Source organism: Triticum urartu, chromosome 3A, assembly GCF_056163025.1.
Source record: "Triticum urartu cultivar PI428250 chromosome 3A, HENAU_Tu73, whole genome shotgun sequence".
In the NCBI taxonomy this organism is placed as follows: domain Eukaryota; kingdom Viridiplantae; phylum Streptophyta; class Magnoliopsida; order Poales; family Poaceae; genus Triticum; species Triticum urartu.
Window position 1 is genome coordinate 253,458,297 of NC_141875.1, and position 27,074 is coordinate 253,485,370.

The 27,074-nt window shown below is 43.8% G+C and overlaps 1 long non-coding RNA gene across 1 annotated transcript; it reads right to left on the reverse strand.

Moving 5' to 3' along the window:
* Nucleotides 1-1,422: 1,422 nt before the first annotated feature.
* Nucleotides 1,423-5,091, reverse strand: LOC147979373 (uncharacterized). Its single transcript, XR_015599704.1, has 3 exons — nt 4,359-5,091; nt 2,460-4,208; nt 1,423-1,981 (listed from the first exon to the last, which is right to left on the reverse strand). It is a non-coding gene; the product is annotated as an uncharacterized LOC147979373 (long non-coding RNA).
* Between the last annotated feature and the right edge of the window lie 21,983 nt (nt 5,092-27,074).

A 27,074-nucleotide genomic window follows, 5' to 3' on the forward strand; every position in this document is an offset into this window, starting at 1 on the left:
CTAGTACACGCGTCAAATTATCACATGGGCTGCATCTTCGTACAGAAATGAGCTCCGTCGTCTCACATGTGTGGTTGGGGAAGACACAGAGTTCACTACGTGTGTGGGTGCATGCACCTCTTCTCTTCGAGCATGGAGTACTCTACAACGCGGTTATTAAATGGGCAAAGGGTATAGGCAGTAGTAAAAATGAATAATGAGCCGTCAAATCATGAGACCCACCTTTCCCTAAGTTTGACTAAGGAAGCAACCATCATTTCACTCCTCGTTGAATGTCCATCTGCTGCTACCTTCGCAACATTCTTAATAATATAGCCATGTCAGTCATGACATAGAAATATCATTCACTAATGCAATAGGGCTGGGTCTAAGGCTGGTGAATTTTTTTACTTTGTTTCTTTCTCATTTTCTCCCATTTACTCATTTTACATAGGAGCATGTGTAGAGGATGGCTATTCCTTTCGAGGGACTTCTTCATGGGGTTTAAGACTAAGCAGCTCCAAATATTATTCCCGCTGCCCACCACTCCGAATCGTGCCATCTATGGTACGTACTTGTATGATACTCCCAATACAACAATGAGGCCCCACTAGGTCTAGTATGTCATGTAAGAAGAAACTGTCACGCAAAACATACATTCTTGTTGCCTTCTTCCTCATATAGTATGTACTACTACCAGTACTACTACTCGTTCTCCTATAAACCTTGCACTTGGCATCTTGATAACCCACAAGTATAGGGGATCGCTACAGTTTTCGAGGGTAGAGAAGTCAACCCAAATTTATTGATTCGACACAAGAGGAGCCAAAGAATATTCTCAAGTATTAGTAGCTGAGTTGTCAATTTAACCACACCTGAAAGACTTAATACCCGTAGCAAAATATTTTGTAGCAAAGTAGTATGGAAGTAACGGTAACGGTGGCAAAACTAAAAGTAGAATTTTTGTGGCAATCGTAACAGTGGCGACAGAGAAGTAACTTAGCAAAGATCAATATGAAACGAACTCGTAGGCAATGGATCAATGATGGATAATTATGTCGGATGGCATTCATCAGGCAACAGTTATAACATAGGGTGACACATAACTAGCTCCAATTCATCAATATAATGTAGGCACGTATTCCGTATATAGTCATATAGGTTTATGGAAAAGAACTTGCATGACATGTTTTGTCCTACCCTCCCATGGCAGTAGGGTCCTAATGGAAACTAAGGGTTATTAAGGCCTCCTTTTAATAGAGAATCAGACCAAAGCATTAGAACTTAGTGAATACATGAACTCCTCAAACTACGGTCAAACCGGGAAGTGTCCCAACTATTGTCACTCCGGGGTTGCCGGATCATAACACGTAGTAGGTGACTATAACTTGCAAGATAGGATCAAGAACAGAAATATATTGATGAAAACATAATAGGTTCAGATCTAAAATCATGGCACTCGGGCCCTAGTGACAAGCATTAAGCATAGCAAAGTCATAGCAACATCAATCTTAGAACATAGTGGATACTAGGGATCAAACCCTAACAAAACTAACTCGATTACGTGATAAATCTCATCCAACCCATCACTGTCCAGCAAGCCAACTATGGGATTACTCATGCACGGCATTGAGCATCATGAAATTGGTGATGGAGGATGGTTGATGATGACGATGATTTCCCCTCTCCGGAGTGCAAAACGGACTCCAGATCTTCCCTCCCGAGGAAGAACAGGAGGTGGCGGCGGCTCCGTATCGTAAAACGTGATGAATCCTTCTCTCCGATTTTTTTCTCTCTGAACGTGAATATATGGAGTTGGATTTGAGGTCGGTGGAGGTCCAGCGGACCCACAAGGCAGGGGGAGCGCCCTGGGGGGGGGGGGTGCCCTCCACCTTTGTGGACAGCCGGTGGGTACCCCTCTGTTGATTCTTTCGCCAATATTTTTTATTTATTCCAAAAATATTCTCCATGGATTTTCTGGTCATTCCAAGAACTTCTATTTCTGCACAAAAATAACACCATGTCAATTCTATTGAAAAGAACGTCAGTCCAGGTTAGTTCCATTCAAATCATGCAAATTAGAGTCCAAAACAAGGGCAAAAGAGTTTGGAAAAGTAGATACGATGGAGACGTATCAACTCCCCAAGCTTAACCTGTTGCTTGTCGTCAGGCAATTCAGTTGACAAACTGAAAGTGATAAAGAAAAACTTTTACAAAATCTGTTTGATCTTGTTGTTGCAAATATGTAAAGCCAGCATTCAGGTTTTTAGCAAAGACTAGCACATATGCCCGTGTGTTGCAACAGAAAAAAATCATTACATGCCCCCTAGTCGATAAGTATGTCCTAAAACAATATTGATTATTTGCTTCCAAACATGAAGAAGAATTGTCCTTTCATATTAGACCATATTCACAAATAGCTAAAAAAATGTATGCAATATTTTGTTATGGGCAAAGAGACAATGATTTGCTTTACTAACATAACATGGCCATGATGGGTAGACTTGGTCGATGCATCCTCCCTAGCCCCCCTTGCAATCACCCGGTGCTTGGATTCCACCATGCCCTCAGTGTGCGCTTTACAGGGTGCTACTGACGCCACTCGCTCTCGCAGGTGCGGAAACATTTATGGGCACATGGAATGAGAAATCACCAAAAATAGTATCATTGAAAACCTATTTCGAATATGAATCCAACAAACATATGTTTTGTGACATGCAACTTAAGTTTTTTTATCCAATTCTACATTTATAATTTGGCACAAAATATGAAGGGGACCAATAAACCCAGATGGAGGCTGCACTTGCACAACTTTTTTCTTGGGACCTGGGAATCAAAAGGTTAGTAATAGAAGACAAAATATCTATCTATTTAGGTAGTTGTAAAATATATTATTTAGCTTCAGCAATAACAGTGGCGATACCACATTTCAAATAAGTAACGGGTCTGATATTCTACAACAGCCAAATATCGGGACATGAACCCAGGAGAATTCATGATTATCCTCACCAAAAGACCACTCTAGACTGAAAACATAATTTTTACGACAATGGAATATCCAGTAAAAAATAAAAAATGTATACCAATTTTTTCCCGATCTTTCAGTTTTCAATCACTAAAACCTATCTACTCAATATGTATATTTCAAACCAGACCAAGGAGAAGTGTAACTTTTATGATTGTACTTGAAAATTTTACAAAATAATTTGGGAAAAAGCTAATCATAGGCTCCATCAACTATTGATTTTTTCCACTAAGATAACATAGCATGAGAAATATGAAGGATGTCTAGATGGGGCTCAACTTCAAACTCCCGAATGGAAAATCACACGATAGAGATAGAGGAAGGAAAGCTTGTGACCATACAAAGTGTCTTTTATGGTACTATCCAGAGTGAGCAATGTAGCTAAACTAATACCACTTTTTCGGTTCATCTTATTTATGGATTCAGCAACAGGTAGTTCAAGAAAGGTCAAACCTTCACCAAACCTTTTGGGGTATAATACAAAACAGATTTTGACTCTTTTCAGGTCGGTTTAGTACTCTCTCCGTCCCATAATAGAAGATCATTTTGTAAGCAGTTTTAGCTTGCAAAAACGATCTTATATTATGTGACGGAGGGAGTAGTTATTAAAAATCAGAAGACAGTGTAGAAGCACTTAACAGTCGGCATCGACATGAATTCTTAGCTTCTAGAGCACAGAATAGTAAATACTCTCCAGCGCCTACATTGAAATTGGGGGAGTGGCGAATGTTCAAGCCGCAACTAATTTGATCCATCCAATGAGATGCTCATGCCTTTTTACAATTCCAAACAAATTTTAAATGAGTGGTGACTGGTGGTTACTCTTAAAACAGGGATGTGCCTAAGAAGATCAATCAGGTCCAGGGATAGAATATGAATTTTTCAATGCAAATCTTCAAGGGCACCTATGGAGGCTGCATGTGTGCATCCCCGGTAATCAGATATGTCGGCAACACAGTCAAGATACACCAAAGATTCTCCACAGCTACCTCGCCTAACCTGATGTTGCTTCTCGCTGTCTTCATGGACACCATGCTCGTGCTGCCTACAGCTGTGATTGCAATATTGGGCAGTTGGCGCCCATCTGTGCAGGGTGCAGCCTGCCAGCCTTGTACCACGATTGCGGTAATGCGCCCGCCCTGACAGAGCGACATGGTGGTGAGTCTGGTGACAACGCCGAGCACGCGACATCCATCACACATGCCTAATCACCAGCAATCACAAAAGATGTTTAAGCAGAACTCTTCACCCAAACTTCAAAGTGAAGACTAAATCTAAGTAGATGATGATGCAAGGATAAAATTTTGAAATAAAAAGAAACTCAAGATTAAGTAGGTGATGAGATATCACTTACTCTGCTAATTGCCATAATTCACGGAATGTTCTCCATGTAACAGATTCGATGAATTATTTGATTCTCTGTACTACAAACTGTCGACCAGACGAGCACAATATATATATGGAGGATAGATCACCAATAGATAATCTATTAGAGTTGCAACTTGTAACTGCAAGATCAAACACGAGCAGCCTCCCAAGGATTTGTGTTTTTATGTGCTAATCTGGCTCTGCTGCGTACGCATCATTTTGTTGTGCTATCCTAATGATTCTTCATGACATGTGGTAAATAATAAAGAAGGGGAGCGTCCAGCGGAGGCAGCGACCTGGCGGCGGTCGTCGGCTGCAGTGAGGAGGTAGGTCACGGAGTAAGGTCTTGCACAGACAGGAGTCAGAGCGCCCAGCTGGGTCACGACGCTTATTAGAAGAGATAGCCGGCACAAGAATTGAACGGGGTGGATAGGTCCAGGAGGAGATCGATCTGGAACTCGGCGGTGATGGTGAAGCGAGTCCATCAATGGCCTGAGGTCAGTAACCTGCTCGACTAGGAGGATCCCATCTTCCTGCACGAGCCGTCCTCCATCACACCCGGGGCCAGCTCTTCGTCAATGCGAGCTCCAACCGCACCATCTGGATCTTCCTCTCTTCTATCGAGGAACAGGCGCATGAGGTACGATGTGACGTGCTGCACTCCCACATCCACCCCTCTACCTCCTCTAATCCCCAATCATGGCCTCTAGCAGCCCCACCTTCCGTTGGAGCTCCAGACCCAAGACAGATGACCTAGACCTATACCTATTTTAAATCACAGCCATCAATCTTTATAGTTAACGTAAAATCAACGGATATAAAGAGGCGACCTATGGAGAACTATGAAAGCCTCTGTCCTTTAATATTAGGTAAGGATTATGAACTAACGATATTCACAATAACATTTAGGCCTCATATTTACTCATATCAATGGCATAATCAACTAGCAAGCAATAATGATAAATCTCGGATGACAACACGTTTTCAAAACAATCATGATATGATATAGCAAAATGGTATCTCGCCCTTTCTGAGACCGCAAAACATAAATGCAGAGCACCCCTAAAGATTAAGGACTGACTAGACATTATAATTCATGGTAAAAGAGATCCAGTCAATGTCATACTCAATATAAATTAATAACAAAGCATACAAATGACAGTGGTGCTCCCTAACTAGTGCTTTTTATAGGAGGATGATGACTCAGCAATAAAAGTGAATAGATAGGCCCTTCAGAAAGGGAAGCAGGGATTTGCAGAGGTGCCAGAGCTCGAGCTTTTAAAACAGAGATAAATAATATTTCGAGCGGTATGCTTTCATTGTCAACATAACAACCAAGATATCTCGATATCTTCCATACTGGATACATTATAGGCGGTTCCCAAACAAAATGGTAAAGTTTATACTCCCCCACCACCAACAAGCACATTCCACGGCTGGTCCGAAACAACGGGTACCATCCAACTAACGACAATCCTTGGGGAGTTTTGTTTGCAATTATAATTTGATTTGAGGATGGGACTGGGCATCCCGGTTTCCAGCCATTCTCTCGTGAATTATGAGCAGAGTCCACTCATCGTGAGAATAACCCACCTAGCATGGAAGACACTAACAACCCCCTGTCGCCACACGAGCGATTCAGGCATACAAAACAGATTATCATTTGAAGGTTTAGAGTTTGGCACATGCAAATTTACTTGGAACGGCAGGTAAATACCGCATATCGGTAGGTATGGTGGACTCATATGGAACAACTTTGGGTTTATGGAAGTGGATGCACAAGCAGTAATCCCGCTTTGTACAAGTGAAGGCTAGAAAAAGAATGGGGAGCGACCAACTAGAGAGTGACAACAGTCATAAACATTCATTGAGATTAACCAACATTGAGTGCAAGCATGGGTAGGATATAAATCACCATGAACATAAATATCGTGGAGGCTATGTTGATTTTGTTTCAACTACATGTATGAACCTATGCCAAGTCAAGCTACTCAAATCATTCAAAGGAGGATACCATCCAATCATACTACATCACAACCATTTGAAAAGCATGTTGGCATGCAAGGTAAACCATTATAAACTCCTAGCTAATTAAGCATGGCATGAGTAACTATAATCTCTAATTGTCATTGCAAACATGTTTCATTCATAATGGGCTGAATCAAGAACGATGAACTAATCATATTTACAAAAAATAGATAGGTCGATTTCATACCAGCTTTTCGTCATCTTAATCATTTCATCATATATCGTCATTATTGCCTTTCACTTGCACGACCGAATGGTGTGGATAATAATAATATTGCACGCACTACAAAAAAAGACTTCCGTGATGATACGTGTTTGTCACAGTAGATCACGTTTTTTGTCATGCATGTACATCCATGGCGATTTTATGACAGAATCAAGATAGTCATACCTGTGCTGTCGTAGAACTGTTCCATGACATTACCAAAATTATCATCACGAAAGTGTCCACTTCCATGATGATAAATCACGCGTCATAGGAGTTCTTTCGTCAAGGGTAACCGACATGTGTCATCCACCGTAACGGGTCGCCGTTAAGCTATTGGGTTCCGGTTTGGATCCGATAACCCGTTAATATCCCAGACCAATGGGGATTTTCCACCTGTAAAATTCTGAATGGCCAGAGGAACCACATGTCGGCTCACCGTTGGGATAGATGTCATCCACTCAATGGACCAAAGGAGCCTATTATACGTCGACATGTGGCAAGGCCAAACAGTGGCCCATTTAGGTTAAAAAGGCTGGCCTAGTCGAAATTAGCGGACGGACCCATTAATGACCTGCTTGCAGACGGGCCATTCGCAGTTAAGGCCCGTACGGCTAGTGTCAAATTGGCCCATCAACAGCCCGTCCTAAACTTGTCATCATCGTGGCCCATGGTCACTCCTGGCTTGTTAACAGTCTGCTAAGTATTTGGGCCGAATTACGGCCCGGTGTGTTTCCGGCTTGTTAAAGGTCCTGCTTCATTTGGGCCCATTTATAGTCCATTGAAACTTTTAGCCCATAAACGACTGTGAATGATTTGGGTCATATTCGGCCATGTCTGACATTCAGCCTGTTAGAGGGCCACTATAAATTTGGGCCACTTTCAGCCTGTTGTGATTTTCGGCCTGTTAACTTCGGATGAAATCCATGGTCCATATGTGGCCCAACATCACATAGGGCCTATTAATGGCCCATATAAAACTGACACTAATCAAGCCCGACCGAACTTCCGGCCTATTAAAGGCCCATGTAGTAGGGCAGCGCATTTATGGCCCGTTTGAATTTCGGCCTGTGAATTATCCACATTGTCAATGGGCCAGCACGAGCTGAGATACATTTTGCCTACTAATGACCAGTGGGTTATTTGGCATAATCAGGGCCCAATCTCACTTTTGGCCTATTAAAGGCCCATGTTTTTTATGGGCTTGAGATATTTACACATGTTAATGACCTATTGTTACTGAGGGCCCAAATTATGTTTAGGCCTGTTAAAGGCCCATCGTGGGCACATGCCTACCAAAAAAATATGAAAGCTTATGCTGATTTAGGCCCAGATTTTTTAGTAGGCTACATGCAAATTAAGACCCATAATCATTTTTAGCCCAATTGCAATGGGCCCGACGAATGTTGGCATGTTGGGCTCCTACGAAGCTTTCAGCCGAATACATTACTAAGATAAACCTACACTATACAAAAATAGCATCGTAATTTCCGTAGCCTTTGGCAGCACCATAAATGTTGTATCACAACAAAATAAATTCCAACCATACAACAAAAGGCTTGTTGGCATAAAGTTTACAGTCCTTGCAGATAAAAGCACCATCAGATGTATAGAAGCACATATCATTTGACCTGAGTGCTAATGTTTCGGGCTATAGAATCTGATGGAGCAGCATGATCTTCCCCTTTTTTCCGCCATAGCTTTTGAACAACGAAGCAAATGTCTGATAGTCTGCTTTCAAAACCATTCACATCTTGCTGACATTTGTCAACCATTATTCTTGTTTCTAAAACGACGTCCATTAGAGATTGGACTTGTGTTTGGAGCAAAGATATATCACTCTGTCTAGCCGGAAGATTTTGTTTAGTAGGCGTTTTGGACGAGGTTACCTTGACAACCAACCCGGAATTACGCAGGAAGGTGCTTTTTGCACTGTTTGTGGAGAGATACTAATGCACTGCAGCAAGAGGTGACATTGTGCCTATGGTAGCCTCGTCACCTTCAGGTGGTTGTGCTTGTTGAATCATTTGTTCCATAGCTTGCTGAAAGTTTGAACTTGTATATTAGTGTACCAGATAAGTTAGTAATGAGACAAAAACAAAAAAAGTAGGTTTCACACTTATAGATAACTTATTTTGGTGAACTACTGTAATACATTAGCATGTATTGTAGTGCCAACTACATAATAAAATCACTTTCAGAACATATTTCCTCACATTCATCGACATGTGAGGATAAAGAGAAATGGTTTAAAGTAGGATGAACATAGTATGACATCATTCATATCATGGGCAAACAGATATAAAACAAATAGGCTATTGTATCATTGTGTGGGCACGCGAACATCATAACTCGATTACAAATCAAGAGCAAAAGAATATCCTTCATCTCTTTTAAACCGTTTATGGCGAAATGATACGTTAAGACAGATGTGTATAAAAGTGAACAGAGTAACTAGCATTGTCTGCAAACCAAGCAGTTAAATGAACACGTCACAATAACAAGCAGTTCAAAGGCATGAGGAGTAAGGACTTACAACAGCGGCTTGAACTGGTGTGCTCATGCCCTTCATCTTCCTAGTGTGGCAATCCTTGAAGATTTCCACTGCATTCGGTTCAGTTTCTTTTTGGTCCGCACGGGCTTTCCTCTGTATTTGGAACAAGTCAATATAGATACAATAATATGGCACAGAAAAAATAAGGAACTGGAAGCTATTTACCAGAGACTCGCGGTGTGCAATATAGCTACGAGATCCTGTTGTCTATTGGAATTTCACTATAGAATGGTTGGTCTTGTTCTTCCAACAGTTAGCCTAGAAGAAGATACACTTGTAAGGCACATACATAAATACAAGTTCAATATGTGATATGATCAAATACATATACCCTACCTGATACTTTGGATCAGACAGTGTTTAACAAGGGCTATCGAGTCTTCATCTGTAATATATTCCACTAGAGATGCTTGGGCGATTTCATTGTTAGCCTTTCCTTCAAAGTGAGCTTTTCTAAGGTGGTACCGATACTGTCGCAGAGTAGACTGAAAAACATGAGTTCATCCTTGTTTAGTTGCATCATCTTTTGGATCCAACTTGTACCTCATCTATTGAAAAAAGAATGTCAGTCTTATTAGTAGGAAGGTAGAAAGTATGGGACAAAGCAAGACAATATTACAAATTGCGATGAATAACATTACTTACAGATAAATGGTCAAGGAAGGTGTTAAACTGGGTATTGTCTTTCTCATTCCTGTACTGGATCCATGTTGGGACGATACGTGCATGACATCTAACGACAATGGCTGCCTATGATACTAACTTGGCTGACTCTTTAGCATCACGTGGCCTTTTTAAATACTGCCTCAACATGGATCCCTATTCTTCCTCCTTTAGATTTTGTTAATATGTCAAGCATTATCCCTGATGTCTATTTCCGCTTGTGCCGTGGTGTTAGTTCAACAACGAATATGGAAAGTGTTAGTTCACATCAAACTGTGAGAGTACATATAAAGGAGCATGCAACTTCAACTTGACTTAGTCAGGTACCGTCTTGGTGTTGATGCTCTTGAGGTTCATCTGATCTTGCTAATTCCTGTTGTGTCAGCAGTGCTTCGGAAGTAGTGTTAGGTGTGAAGGCAGCTTGGGAACTGGCCAGTTCCGGAGAAAACGAACGAGTAACTCGTTGAGATGCCAGTACAGTTGAAGTGGATGCTGCAGCTTGTGGAGCAGGTGATACTGTGTTTGTAGATTTAGCCGATGGACTTGGACCTTCTACTGCACTATAAGTACCAGCAGAATCTCGAGGGCAGATCCTTTTCTGTTTCACCCGATGAGTAATACTATTCCCTAATATATTCTTTTCCTTGCTCTTCTTTGACTTTTCCATGTCAAGCCGTACCCACAACACAAAAGAATAAAATCGCTCTTCAGAACTCATTGATGCATGATACAGACAAGCAATACTTTGATGTAAGACAACCGTATGAGGATGGAATATGTAAGAAAAACAAGATGTCATGACATATTCACAGCTATGATGTGTAAACTAAGAAGAAGGACTTTGAAGAAAATAGAAGTAATGCAAGCTAGACACCATATGAAAGATGCAACCAATATCACTCTGCCAAGTTAAAAGTGTCTTGTCATAAGTGGTATTTCGAAAAATTAGAAGCAGTACAACGTACAAATCAATGCAAGATGCAACCACTATCAAACTGCCATGTTAAAAGCGCCCAATCATGAGTGGCTGATGCGGTATACACAATAGCAGTACTTTGATGTAAGAACATGGTATGATAGATAGATGCAGTGTATTCTAGACACACAAAGGCATGCCATATGCACATGTATAACGTATAAACTCACTAGGTGCAATTTAATCAAAATAGAAGAAATACAGGCTAGACAACATATGCAACATGAAACCAATTATCATACTGTCAACTTAGAGCAGGCACCTGCAATGGTGGAGTACGAGAGATGAACTCATTATGTAGACTTGGGACTTCAACTGCATTAGTAGTAGCAGTGGCAAATCTAGAGGGTCTCTGTTTGCATCGGTCTAGAGGACCACCAGCATCCCCCAACTTACCCTTTTCCTTCCTCTTTTCTGATACTGCCTTATGAAGTGAAATCCACAAGAAGATGAATAAAATTAGCTCTACATAACTGGTTGATGCATGATACAAACGAACACTACTTTCATATAAGGCAAGCGCATGATAGGAGGATGTAATATATACAAAAAAGTCAACATTGCATATTTGCACGTACAATAGGAGGATGGAGTATGTATGAAAAACAGTAAGAAGAAGGCATTTCAACAAAATTATAAGAAATGAAAGCTAGGCACCATATGAACATGCAACCAATATCACTATTAGGTAAAAAGTGTCTTATCATAAGTTCCATTTCAAGAAATTTTAAGTAGTACAAGCTAGAAGACAAAGCAAGATGCAACTTACATCACACTGCCAAGTTAAATGTGTCTTATGGGTAAGTGGTTGTTTCAGGTATAAATTGTCAGCTATGCAGATGCAATTCAACAAAATTAGAAGCAATACAAACTAGACATCATACGAAACACGCAACCACATATAACAGTTCCAAGTTAGATCAAGCACCTATGATGGTGGAGTAGGGGGGATGTGCTCATCATCTACACAACTACGTTAACTGTCCAGCCTTGTGTTGTCTTGCGAATCTTGTTGGGAGGATGGCAGAGTAGAATCTATATATACCATGTGTTTGAGTAGCTCCAAAGGAGCACCATCATCCATTGCCTTACTAATTTCCTTTAGTTGTATTGATTTTGCATTATGAAGTCAAACCGATAAGAAAAGGAATAAAATTCGCTCTCCAGAACTCATTCATGCATGATACTGACGAACACTACTCGGATGAAAGGCAAACACATGATATGAGGATGGAATATGTACAAAAAACAGGACAATGTGACATATTCACACCTATGATGTGGTAACTAACCAGAATGCATTTCAACAAATTAGAAGCACTTCAAGCTAGAAGCCATGCGAAAGATGCAACCAATATCAGTCTGCCAAGTCAAACTGTCTGGCATTTCAACAAATTAGAAGCAGTACATGCTAGAAATCATATGCAAGACGCAACCAATATCACAGTGGCGACTTAAAGGTGCCCGATCATAAGTGACTGATGCAGGATATGCAAGAACAGTAGTCTGATGTAAGATCATGGTGTGATCAGATATAGTATGTTCTAGAAACGGGAACACGTGTCATATTCACAGGCATTATGTGTAAAGTAAGCACATGCAATTCAACCAAGTTAGAAGCAATACAAGCTAAACATCATATGCAACATGCAACCACATATAATAGTGCCAAGTTAGAGCAAACACCTGCGATGTTCGAGTTGGGGAGATGTGCTCATGATCTACACAACTACTTTGACTGTTTAGCCTTGTGTTGTCTTGTGAATCTTGTTGGGAGAATGGTGAAGTAGAATCTTTAGAGACCCTTTGTTTCGGTTGCTTGGAAGGACCACCATCATCCAATGCCTTACCAATTTCCTTCCACTTTTTTGATTTTGCATTGTGAGGTCAAACCAACAATAAAAAGGAATAAAATTTGCTCTTCAGAACTCATTCATGCATGATACTGATGAACACTATTCTGATGAAAGGCAAAGTCATGATAAGAGGATTGAATATGTACGAAAAACTGTACGGCTTGACATATTCACACCTATGATGTGGTAACTAAGCAGAAGGCACGTCAACAAATTAGAAGCATTGCAAGCTAGACACCATATGGAAGGTGCAATCAATATCACTCTGCCAAGTTAGAAATGTCTCGTCATAGGTGGCGTTCATCAAACTAGAAGAGCTACATGCTACAAATCATATTCAAGGTGCAAACCAGTATCACACTGCCAACTTAAAGGTGTCCCATCATTAGTGACTGATGTAGGATACACAAGAAGAGAAGTTTCATGTAAGAACATCGTGTGATAGATTGATATAGTGTGTACCAAAAATAGGAAGGCGTGTCATATTCACACATATCATGTGTAAGCTAAGCAGATGTAGTTTACACTAATTAGAAGCAATACAAGCTAGACACCATATGCAACATGCAACCAGATATCACACTGCCAAGTTACAGCAAGAACCTTAGATGGTGGAGTAGGGGAGCGGAGACTTGGAACTTGTAATGCACGAGCAGTACGAGGAGAATCCGTACAAATGCTCCATTTACGTTGCTGCAGAGGACCACCATCACCACCTTCCTTACTCTTTTCCTTCCTCTTTTTTGATTTTTCCTTATCAAGTCAAACCCACAAGAAAAAGGAATATAATTTGCTCTGCAGAACTCATTGATGCATGATACTGACAAACACTACTTTCATGTAAGGTAGCTGCATCATAGGAGGATGGAATATGTATGAAAAACAGGACGACATGACATATTGACATGTATGATGTAAAAAATTTAAACTAAGCACAAGGTGTTTGAACTAGTTAGAAGGAATGCAAGCTAGAAACCATATGAATGAGGAAACCAATATCACTTTGCCAAATTAAAAGGGTGGCCTCATAAATGTATTTGACCAAATTAGGTGCAATACATGGCAATATGCTAGAAATAATATGCAATATGCAACGAATAAAGGTGTCTCATTGTAAGTGATTGATGTAGGATACAGAAGAGAGGTAGTTTCGTGTAAGAACATGGTTAATAGATAGATGTAGTATGTACCAAAAATAGGAAGGAATGTATATTCACAGGTATAATGTGTAAACTAAGCAGATGCAATTTACCCTAATTAGAAGCATTACAAGGTAGACACCGTATGCAACATGCAACCAGATATCACACTGCCATGTTAGAGCAAGAACCTGGGGTTGTGGTGTAGGGGAGATGAGATTTGGAACTTGCACTGCAGTAGGAGTAGCAGGAGAATCTGCAGAGATCATCTCTTTCGGTTGCTCCAAAGGACCACCATCATTCCGTTCCTTCGTCCTTTTAGATTTTGCCTTGTCAAGTAAACACACAAGGAAAAGGAATTAAATTCGCACTTCCAAATTCATTGATGCATGATACTGACGAACGCAACTTTTATGTATGGCAACCACATTATAGGAGGATGGAATATGTACGAAAAACACTAAGTAGAAGGCATTTCAACAAATTGGAAGCAATGCAATCTAGACACCATATGAAAGATCCAACCAAAATCACTCTACCAAGTTAGATGTGTCTCATTATAAGTGGCACTTCAACAAATTAGAGGAAATACATGTTTGAAATGATATGCAAGATGCAACTAATATTACACTGTCAACTTGAAGGTGTCTCGTTAGAAGTGATTGATGAGGGATACACAAGAAAAGTAGTTTGATGTAAGAACATGGTTAATAGAAACACATAGTATGTACCAAAAACAGGAAGGCATGTCATATTCAGATGTATAATGTGTTAACTAAGCAGATGCAATTTACCCTAATTAGAAGCATTACTAGGTAGACACCATATGCAACATGCAACCAAATATCACACCGCCAAGTAAGAGCAAGCACCTGCGATGGTGGTGTAGGGGAATTGCAGTCATCAACTATAGAGCTACATTAACTATCTTCATTTAGCCTTGTTGTTTCTTGAGAATCATGTGGGGAGGATGACACTGCACTCTTTAAATGAGTAGTGCATCTCACAGTAACCCACTGGGTGACTGTGTCATCATAAGTGATTGATGAGGGATACAAAAGAGCATTAGTTTGATGTACGAACATTGTTAATAGACATATGTAGTATGTACCAAAAACAGGAAGACATGTCATTAGAAAAGGTATAATGTGTAAAGTAAGTAGATGCAATTTAACCAAATTGGAAGCAATACAAGCTAGACACCATATGCAACATGCAACCACATTTGACAGCGTGAAGTTAAAGCAAGCACCTGGGATGGTTGTGTGTGGAAATTGCGATCATCAACTGTAGAGCTATGTCTACTGTGTCCATCTGCTAATACTACACCCTTTAGAAGCTGAAATGCTTAGTGCTTATCTTTTAATTACACTAGAGCGACTTCTGTCTTTTCTTTTGTGTATTCATCAACACTGCATCAGAGTCTGAAATCCCCATGCATAAAAAACAATAGTGTGAGTATGGGTGAAGTGTGTGCACAAGTAGTACAGTGTAAAAGTACTAGCAGATAGCAAGTCGATGAGAAATAAATGAAGGGATACAAATGATAGCTCTACAGCATGCATGGCACACAAAATTACTAAATTTTAGGATTTTGAAATATGAGCACAGGGCTGGCTCGGAAATGCAGATGCTCGTGGTCCTATGAAAATAACAGTTGACTGAAAACAAATAGGTCAATCCATTTTTTTTGCACCGTCTGATGTACAAAGAACGGACAGATCTCCTTCATCTACCTCCAGCCAGTTAGTGTTCCTCGAAATGCCAGCGACCACCGGCCCAGTCCCCCGCCCCCGCCCTCCCCTCGACCTCACCGCACCATCGTGCCTGACACCTCCCCCAGCCATCCCTTCAAGCCTCGCTGACCTCCAGATCGGGCGCAAGCAGCACTTGCGCCCCACACCCCTATGATAGACACTGATGCACCGCTTCCCTGGCAAACAGGCGGACTAGGTGCTCTGCGTGCCTAAGCGGGTGCTGCTTCTTCTAGTTGAGATTCAACTGACCCGGAATTGAAATCCTAGTGGGGTATTGACCTCTAGACAAGGTGAAATAGTAAATGGGAGGAAACCTTGTGCATTTAGCATCACAAAGAAGATGCAGTAAGAAGCACTCAACTAGTTTCTTTCGTGGGATGAATATGGTATGAGCAGAGACGGAAGATTTGCATGAATAAGGAAAGGGGAGTACCTATTTCTGTTGGCAGTGCTTTGTCATCCTTGTGTTTTTCCAAATATCTTCTTGTGGTTCACTAGAAACTAGAAGTTGTGGAGGACGGTGGAGCCTTGGATGAACCCATGGCCAAGATGTTGAGTGCGGTGCGGTGGCCATTTTTTGGTGGCAGGGTGTAACACCCCGGATATGACTTTCCCAATTTGTACTCCAACTCTTGCCGTTTCCAGCGTTAAGTTATTTTATTTTCTCGGGTTCGGGTTTTTGTCTCCGTGTGTTGTTATCGTTGTCATGCTTCTCACATCATGTCATCATGTGCATTGCATTTGCATACGTGTTCATCTCATGCATCCGAGCATTTTCCCCGTTGTCCGTTTTGCATTCCGGTGCTTCGTTCTCCTCCGGTGGTCATTTCTAGCTTTCTTTCGTGTGTGGGGATTAAACATTTCCGGATTGGACCGAGACTTGCCAAGCGGCCTTGGTTTACTACCGGTAGACCGCCTGTCAAGTTTCGTATCATTTGGACTTCGTTTGATACTCCAACGGTTAACCGAGGGACCGAAAAGGCCTCATGTGTGTTGCAGCCCAACACCCCTTCAAAGTGGCCCAAAACCCTCTTCATCATCCAGAGCGTTCGATCACGATCGCGTGGCCGAAAACCGCACCTCATTTGGACACTCCTAGCTCCCTCTATGCCTATAAATATCACCCCCCCCTCCGAAATTCACGGGTCTCCCCTCCCCCCTAAACCCTAGATCCATCCGCCGCCGCCGCCAGACGTGTCCGGACGAGGCCGGACAGCGTCCGCCCGCCACCGCCGCCCAACCACGTGCCGACACATGGCGGGGAGCCGCCCGTTCCGCCGCCGGCCCGGGGAGCCCGCATCTGGCCCCCGCGGCCCGAACCGGCGCGCCGCCGCCCGCCGTCGTCCCTTTTCCTCCGCGCTGCCCGTGAGCCTCGCCGCCTCCGGCCACCGCGGCCATCGCCGGAGCAGCGTGCCGCTAGCACCCAACGCCTCCTCCACGACCCCCCTCGTCGCCCCCTCACCGCCCGGCGATGGATCCGGCCACCCCGCCACCGGACCTCGCCGCCCCGACCCGGATCTGGCTGCCCCCACGCCCTTACGCCTCGCTGGAGCTAAAGTTCGTCGCTGAAGACCTCGGTCCGCGCGCCGGAGTGTAACCCTAGATCTGGGAGGTTGTTTTTTTGCTAAGTCTGCAGATTATTTGCTCCTGTTCATCGCATCGTAACTCCTCATCCGTAGGTCCGTTTTGGGCATATAGCATATCAAATTGTTCGTCTTAGAGAGTACATCATTTCATTCCATTGCGTCATTTTCATTTGAGTTCATCTTGATGCCCGAAATGCTGTTAGAAGAGGGCTACTTGAGATATTTGTCAGATCTGCTACTCCATTTGCATATTTGTCATTTTTGCCATGATTATTGTGTGCATGATATGCCCATGAGCTCTACATATGTTTTGTTAAGGGTTTTGCCATCTTTCCAGAGGTGTAACCCATGTATTTTTGTGATGTGTCTGGTGACTAGTGCAAGCTTGCAAAGTGAGGCACTTGGTAGTGCTGATTTCAGAGACTTAGCAATTCCACCAAGTCCTTGGGCTGTTTATTTCATATGGCCATATGTTCTTGTTGTTTTCTATTGATCCGTGCCTCTTTTGAGGATGATAAGTAAGGATGTTTTGTTAATCTTGTAGTTCTCTATCCATCCATGTATTTTTTTGCAATTATGGAGCACCCTAGCTTGAGTCAATCGAGCTCTACTTTTGCTACTTTGTGAATCTGGGCAGATTGTCTACTTGTTAGCGATTTTGCCGATGATGTTGTAGTTGATCCATGCATGCTATGTTATTGTTCTTGCTATGTCTAGCTTGCATTTTGTGTATTCTTGATGGGTGTATGCTTAGTTTCCCATGACTTGCTCCGTAGTGAGTGCATCGAGCTCGTAAACATGCCTACTTGATATCTGTTTTCAGCATGCTCCAGTTTTCACTAAGTCTGAGATCTGATTATGTTTTTGCCATGTTCACATGATTGCAATTCTATTTTATGATCCCTTTTGGCTCAAGGTCACTAAGGGACTTTTGTTAAGCTCTTTGCGTAGCCCCATTCCATGCTTTACTTTGCCATGTTCAGGTCCTGTAGCATGTAGTTTTGTTGCTCCGAAGAGTGCTACCTGATATGAAATTTCAGACATGTGTTAATTTCACTAAGTCTGAAATCTGTTTACCATATGCATTTTTGCCATGCTTGTTTGATCCTGTTAATGGATGAATTGGCTGTAGCTCAATGCTAGACTTTTGTTAAGCATCATGAATGCATCCCTGCCATGTATTGTGCTGCCATGTTTGGGTGCTGTAGCTTGTTCATCTCATTACTTTTAGATGGCTACTTGCTGTAAATCGCAGACCGGTGTCATATTTGAATTGCTTGCCATTTCCAAACCGTAACTCCGATTCCGGCATTCTTTATATCGTTTTCAAGCGATTTCATCTCATCTTTCCAGTGGCACACTTGGATTTCCATGTTGAGGCCAGGTTCATGCATCCCTTGTCAATTCTTGCATATGCATCCCGCATCGCATCCCGCATAGCATATCATCCTTGCATCATATTGTTTGATCCTTGCACGTGGTTGATTGTGTCCTTGTTGCTTGTTTGTCTTGTTTGGGTAGAGCCGGGAGACGAGTTTGCTAATGAGGAGCCCGTTGAGTTTGCTTTCGAGGACCCAGTCAACACTGACAACTTTGCAGGCAAGATGATCATACCCTCGAAATCACTACTATCTTTGCTTTGCTAGATGCTCGCTCTTTTGCTATGCCAATGCTATGATGCCTACCATTTGCTTTCAAGCCTCCCAAATTGCCATGTCAAACCTCTAACCCCCCATGTCCTAGCAAACCGTTGATTCGCTATGTTACCGCTTTGCTCAGCCCCTCTTATAGCGAAGCTAGTTGCAGGTGAAGATTGGAGGCCGTTCCTTGTTGGAACATTTATTTACTTGTTGGGATATCATTATATTATCTGTTATCTTTATGCACCTATACACTTCGTAAAGGGTGGAAGGCTTGGCCTCTCGCCTAGTGTTTTGTTCCACTCTTGCCGCCCTAGTTTCCGTCATATCGGTGTTATGTTCCCAGATTTTGCGTTCCTTACGCGGTTGGGTTATAATGGGAACCCCTTGATAGTTCGCCTTGATTAAAGCTTTTCCAGCAATGCCCAACCTTGGTTTTACCATTTGCCACCTAGCCTCTTTTTCCCTTGGGTTTCCGGAGCCTGAGGGTCATCTTATTTAAACCCCCCGGGCCAGTGCTCCTCTGAGTGTTGGTCCAAATAGAGCCACTTGCAGCGCCACCTCGGGGCAACTCGAGGGTTGGTTTTAGTTGTACGTAGTGTTCATCTGAGTGTGCCCTGAGAACGAGATATGTACAGCTCCTATCGAGATTTGTCGGCACATTCGGGCGGTGTTGCTGGATTTGTTTTAACCTGTCGAAGTGTCTTGAAGAACCGAGGTACCGAGTCTGATCGGAACGTCTCAGGAGGAGGTCTATTCCTTCGTTGACCGTGAGAGCTTGTCATGGGCTAAGTTGGGACTCCCCTGCAGGGATTTGAACTTTCGAAAGCCGTGCCCGCGGTTATGGGCAGATGGGAATTTGTTAATGTCCGGTTGTAGATAACTTGAACCTTAACTTAATTAAAATGAGTCAACTGAGTGTGTTACCGTGATGGCCTCTTCTCGGCGGAGTCCGGGAAGTGGACACGGTATTGCAGTAATGCTTGCGCAGGTTGTTCTCTAGTTTCTCGCTCACGCTTTGCCTTCTCTCCTCGCTCTCTTTTGCGAACAGGATAGCCACCATATTATGCTAGTCGCTTGCTACAGCTCCACATATATTCTTACCTTGCCTTACCTATAAGCTTAAATAGTCTTGATCGCGAGGGTGCGAGATTGCTGAGTCCCTGTGGCCCACAGATTACTATTACACCAGATGCAGGGCCTGATGATTCCGCTCCAGGTGACGCGCTCGAGCTCAAGTGGGAGTTTAACGAGGACTCTCAACGTTACTATGTTTCCTTTCCTGTCGATCAGTAGTGGTGCCCAGTTGGGGGTGATTGGGACCGTGTCGCATGTTGGGTTATCTTTTATTTTGGCGCCGTAGTCAGGCCATGAGTGTTTGGATGATGTAATGTTATTTATGTACCTTGATTGACGTGGCGAGTGTAAGCCGACTATGTTATCTCCCCTTTATTATTATATTACATGGGATGTTGTAAACATTACCTTACTTGTGACATATGCCTTCAATGCGATTATGTCTCTAAGTCGTGCCTCGACACGTGGGAGCTATAGTCGCGTCGAGGGTGTTACAAGTTGGTAATCAGAGCCTTCCCCGACCTTAGGAGCCTCATTGCTTGATCGTTATTAGCGGCCGAGTTGTGTCTAGAAAAATGTTTTGAGTCATTTAGGAATTATATATCGGAGAGTTAGGAATTCTTTTTACTTCCCAGTCTCCTCATCGCTCTGGTAAGGCATCCTGACGTAGAGTTTTAACTCTTCTCTTCTCAAATTTCACTAAATTTTTTTTAAGATCACGTGGGTATCTTGGAGTCGTTCCGATGGTTTTATGACGAGAACATTGTCTTGGTGCCTCCTGTCAGGGGTTTTGTGGAAGTGTCCCGGGGAGTTGAGCTCTGAGGTGTTGTCGTCATAATTTGATCGTTGCAGTTCTGGAATACCTGAGTTTAGTACGCCGACATCGAAAATCTCTTTTATGCAGTTCGTTGGTGAGATAACCTTGACGCCACCCAGTACTGGGGCGGGAGTTCGGGAGTATCGCCATAACTTGTATAACGGATGCTTTTCGAAGGTTGAGGTAGATGGTTTCCGAAGTTTTTCTCGGTTATGTGTTGAAGGATGGATACAGCTGGATGTAGGATTTGCTAGATTTGGGTGAGATATTATGCTTCCCCTGTATCCCCAACACCTGATTGCATAACCGGAAAGGTCCGGGAGTTTCATAGGTGGGAATTCTCGTAGCTCTAGTTCTTCTTCCACGGATATTGGTTTGAGATTGGGATTTCTTACCGATTATTCATTCTTGATCTGTACCTTGTTGATTTATTTCTCTACATAATTCTAAGTGGCTTCTCAATTTATGGATATGTGACCATTTCAAGAGGAATGCATTCGTTCATTTTGTTCGGATGTGAAGACTATATGTTGCCATTTTCATTCCATTGGATTCAGCTTCATTTTATCTGTCTATGTGCTAATGGTGGTTAACCTCTTCAGGATGGCTCCTCCAACGCGCACGACTCCGAATCCTGATCCGCCACCACCTCCACCTCCTCCGGAGGCATGGCAAGCTGTGATGGCCGCAACCAATGCAAACACACAGTTGATCATGCAAATTCTTCAAGAGCGCAATCAAGGCAACCAAGGGAACCAAGGCAACAATCAGAATCACTCTGCTACACTCAACCAGTTCCTTGCTAACGGGCCAAAGTCTTTCAGCAATTGTGTTGAGGCAACCGATGCTGACGATTGGCTTGTGGATCTGTGCAAGCATTTCGAGTGCAATAACGTCAGGCCTGAGGACTTTGTCAAGTTCGCTTCCTTCCAACTCAAAGATCAAGCTGCAGAATGGTTCCAGCAGTACAAGGACTCCAGAGGTGGACGTGTTATCACTTGGGATGAATTTCGTCAAGATTTCAGAGCTCACCATATCCCTCAGAGCGTGGTTGAAAGCAAGCATGAGGAATTCCGCAACCTGAAGCAAGGCTCTTTGTCTGTCTATGACTACAACAAGTTGTTCCAGAAGCTCGCCCGCTTTGCCAAGCAGGACGTCCCTGATGAGAAGAGCATGATATACCAGTTCAGAGGTGGTCTCAGAGAAGAAATCCAGCTCGCTCTTGTTCTCTTTGAGTCCTTGAGTTACGATGAGTTCTACAACATGGCATTGAAGCAAGAGGCTGCTCAATTGAGGTGTGATGCTTCCAAGAAACGAGTCAGAGATGTTACTCCTTCTTCCTCCACTCAAGTGGCCAAGCAGCAGAAGTATTGGCTTCCTCCTCCTCTGTTCCGTCAGCCATATTAGCAGAAGAGCAAAGGTGGCAGTGGTTCTTCCCACCCACCCAACCCTGGCTTTCAGAACAAGACTTCGTCTCAAGCTCCAAGATCAAGTGCTCCGTATCACCGTCCGCTTTCAGAGGTCACGTGCAACAAGTGCCAACAGAAGGGTCACTATGCAAACAAGTGTTTCAACCAGAAGCGTCTCCCTCCTCCTCCTCCTGTCAGATCGGCAAGTACAGCTGTGGTCAAGCATAACCCCAAGCACGCCAAAGTCAATTTGCTGAACGCAGCTCAGGCAGAGGACTCGCCAGATGTGATTATGGGTAACCTTCCTGTTAACGATGTTCCTCCAGAAGTTCTTTTTGACACTGGTGCATCGCTTTCTTTTATTTCAACTCCATTTGTGGCCAAGCATGATTTTGTGACCGAAAGGATTCCTGTTCCGTTGAAGATTGTGTCTCCGGGCAAGCAAATGACTTCTAACAATTGCGTCCCGGATGTCTCTATCACGTTGGGCGATTACAAGTTTCTCTCTTCTCCGGTGGTTCTTGGCAACTCGGATATTGATCTTATTCTCGGGATGGACTGGTTTTCTAAGCACAAGGCGCATCTTGATTGTGCTGCCAGGCAGATTCAATTAACTCATTTGTCTGAGGATGTAATTGTCTTTGCGGCTCGGGATGATACCATCCGTCTGTTTTCTCTCAATGAGAAGGGTGAACTGGATGCTATCTCGTAGATTCCAGTCGTTTGCGAATATCAAGACGTCTTCCAGAAGAGCTTCCAGGAATGCCTCCGCACCGGCCAGTTGAATTCGTTATTGATCTTGAGCCCGGCACGGAACCTGTGTGCAAACTTCCTTACAAGCGCGGACCTGAAGAGTTGAAGGAGCTGAAGAAGCAACTCGATATTCAAGAGAGAATGGGTCTCATCCGGCCTAGTTCTTCTCCGTGGGGTTGTGGTGTTCTTTTTGTGAAGAAGAAGGATGGAACGGACCGACTTTGTGTTGATTACCGTCCATTGAACAAGAAGACTATAAAGAACAAATACCCACTTCCCAACATCAACGAGCTGTTCGAACAACTCAAAGGTGCTCAAGTATTCTCCAAGCTTGATCTCCGTATGGGTTATCATCAGATTCGAATCCGTGAGCAAGATATTCCCAAGACGGCTTTCAGAACAAGCTATGGTTCATACGAATACACTGTCATGTCTTTTGGCCTCGTCAACGCTCCTCCAACGTTCTCCCGCATGATGAACTTCATCTTCAACGCCTACACCAATGACTTTGTTTTGGTCTATCTCGACGACATTCTGGTTTTCACGAAGAACAAGGAAGATCATGCCAAGCACTTGCGTTTGGTACTCGATAAGCTCAGGGAACATCAGTTCTATGCCAAGTTCTCCAAGTGTGAATTTTGGCTCGATGAGGTTCTTTATCTTGGTCATATCATCTCTGCCAAGGGCATTGCGGTGAATCCTGAGAAGGTGTCTGCAATTGTGAATTGGGAACCTCCTTAGAACGTGAAGCAACTCCGTAGCTTCCTCGGTCTCGCAAGCTATTGTCGAAGATTCGTTGAAAACTTATCTAAGATCGCGAAGCCTCTCTCAAATCTTCTCCAGAAGCACGTCAAGTACGTTTGGTCTCCGGAGTGTGACATTGCTTTCAACACTTTGAAAGAGAAATTGATCACTGCTCCAGTTCTGACTCCGCCTGATGAATCCAAACCGTACAAGGTCTTTTGTGATGCCTCTCTCCAAGGTCTTGGCGCAGTATTGATGCAAGAGAAGAAAGTTGTTGCTTATACCTCTCGCCAATTGAAGCCTAATGAGAAGAACTACCCCACTCATGATCTTGAGTTGGCGGCAGTTGTGCATGCTCTTTTGACTTGGAGACATCTATTATTGGGAAGAAAAGTGGACATCTTCACTGACCACAAGAGTCTCAAGTACATCTTCACTCAGCCTAATCTCAACCTCAGGCAAACTCGATGGGTCGAAATGATTCAAGAGTATAATCCGAGTATCGAGTATACACCAGGCAAGGCCAATGTGATTGCTGATGCATTGAGCAGAAAGGCTTATTGCAACAGTCTGATTCTCAAGCCTTATCAACCCGAGCTTTGTGAAGCTTTCCGCAAACTTAATCTGCAAGTTGTTCCTCAAGGTTTCCTCGCCTACCTCCAAGTCTCTCCTACCTTAGAAGACCAGATTCGCCAAGCCCAGCTTCTTGATGCTATGGTGAAAAAGGTGAAGATTGGGATTGCCAAGAGTCAACCCAAGTACAAGTGCTACCGCCTTGATGACAAGGATACTCTCTTCTTCGAGGATCGTATTGTGGTACCCAAAGGTGACCTCTGTAAAGTGATCATGAACGAGGCTCACAATTCTCTCCTCTCCATCCACCCTGGGAGTACGAAGATGTATCAGGACCTTAAGCAGGCTTATTGGTGGACTCGAATGAAGCGCGAGATTGCTCAATTCGTGAACGAGTGTGATGTCTGCAGAAGAGTGAAGGCAGAACACCAAAGGCCAGCTGGTCTCCTCCAACCTCTTGCCATTCCAGAATGGAAGTTTGACCACATTGAAATAGACTTTGTGACTGGGTTTCCAAAGTCCAAGCGTGGCAATGATGCTATATTCGTTGTCATCGACAAACTCACCAAAGTGGATCACTTTCTGCCTATCAAAGAGTCAATCACTGCAGCTCAATTGGCGGAACTCTATACCTCTCGAATTGTCTCTCTGCACGGTATTCCTCAAGTGATCTCTTCAGACCGTGGCAGCATTTTTACCTCCAAGTTTTGGGATTCTTTTCAGAAGGCCATGGGCACCAACATCCGCTTCAGCACAACTTTCCATCCTCAAATTAGCGGTCAAGTCGAGCATGTGAACCAGATTCTTGAAGACATGCTCAGGGCTTGTGTGATCTCCTTCGGCATGAAGTGGGAGGATTGTCTTCCTTATGCTGAAATCTCCTACAACAACAGTTTCCAAGCAAGTTTGGGCAAAGCCCCATTTGAAATTCTGTATGGCAGGAAGTGCCGTACCCCTCTCAACTGGTCTGAAACCGGTGAACGTCAGCTTTTGGGTAATAACTTAATCACAGAGGCAGAGGAAATGTGCAAAGTCATTCGAGATAACCTCAAAGCAGCCCAATCCCACCAGAAGAGCTACTATGATAGTAAGCACCGTGATTTGGCTTTCGAGATCGGAGATCATGTTTACCTCCGCGTCTCTCCTATGAAAGGTACTCATCGCTTCAGTATCAAAGGGAAGCTTGCCCCCAGATATGTGGGACCTTTCAAGATTGTCAGCAAGAGAGGCGATCTCGCCTATCAACTCGAGCTTCCTTCAAACTTTGCAAATGTTCATGATGTGTTCCATGTCTCTCAGCTTCGAAAGTGCTTCAAGACTCCTGACCGCACCGTCAACTTCGAGGACATTGAGCTCCAAGAAGATCTCTCCTATCGTGAGCACCCAGTTGCTATTCTTGAAGAGACTGAACGCAAGACTCGCAATAAGTCAATCAAATTCCTCAAAGTCAAGTGGTCACACCATTCCGACCGTGAAGCTACCTGGGAACGCGAGGATCACCTCCGTTCTGAGTACCCGGCGTTCTTTTAGTCCTAGATCTCGGGACGAGATCCTTTCGTAGTGGTGGAGTGTTGTAACACCCCGGATATGACTTTCCCAATTTGTACTCCAACTCTTGCCGTTTCCGGCGTTAAGTTATTTTATTTTCTCGGGTTCGGGTTTTTGTCTCCGTGTGTTGTTATCGTTGTCATGCTTCTCACATCATGTCATCATGTGCATTGCATTTGCATACGTGCTCATCTCATGCATCCGAGCATTTTCCCCGTTGTCTGTTTTGCATTCCGGCACTTCGTTCTCCTCCGGTGGTCATTTCTAGCTTTCTTTCGTGTGTGGGGATTAAACATTTCCAGATTGGACCGAGACTTGCCAAGCGGCCTTGGTTTACTACCGGTAGACCGCCTGTCAAGTTTTGTATCATTTCGACTTTGTTTGATACTCCAACGGTTAACCGAGGGACCGAAAAGGCCTCGTGTGTGTTGCAGCCCAACACCCCTTTAAAGTGGCCCAAAACCCACCAAAACCCTCTTCATCATCTAGAGCATTCGATCACGATCGCGTGGCCGAAAACCGCACCTCATTTGGACACTCCTAGCTCCCTCTATGCCTATAAATATCACCCCCTTCCGAAATTCACGGGTCTCCCCTCCCCCCTAAACCCTAGATCCATCCGCCGCCGCCGCCGGACATGTCCGGACAGAGCCGGAAAGCGTCCGCCCGCCACCGCTGCCCAACCACATGCCAACACGTGGCGGGGAGCCGCCCGTTCTGCCGCCGGCCCGTGGAGCCCGCATCTGGCCCCCGCGGCCCAAACCGGCGCGTCGCCGCCCGCCGTCGTCCCTTTTCCTTCGCGCCGCCTGTGAGCCTCGCCGCCTCCGGCCACCGCGGCCATCGCCGGAGCAGCGCGCCGCCAGCGCTCGGCGCCTCCTCCGCGACCCCCCTCGTCGCCCCCTCGCCGCCCGGCGACGGATTCGGCCACCCCGCCGCCGGACCTCGCCGCCCCGACCCGGATCCAGCTGCCCTCGCGCCCTTACACCTCGCCGGAGCTACAGTTCGTCGCCGGAGACCTCGGTCCGCGCGCCGGAGTGTAACCCTAGATCTGGGAGGTTTTTTTTGCTAAGTCTGCAGATTATTTGCTCCTGTTCATCGCATCGTAACTCCTCATCCGTAGGTCCGTTTTGGGCATATAGCATATCAAATTGTTCGTCTCAGAGAGTACATCATTTCATTCCATTGCATCATTTTCATTTGAGTTTATATTGATGCCCGAAATGCTGTTAGAAGAGGGCTACTTGAGATATTTGTCAGATCTGCTACTCCATTTGCATGTTTGTCATTTTTGCCATGATTATTGTGTGCATGATATGTCCATGAGCTCTACATATGTTTTGTTAAGGGTTTTGCCATATTTCCAGAGGTGCAACCCAT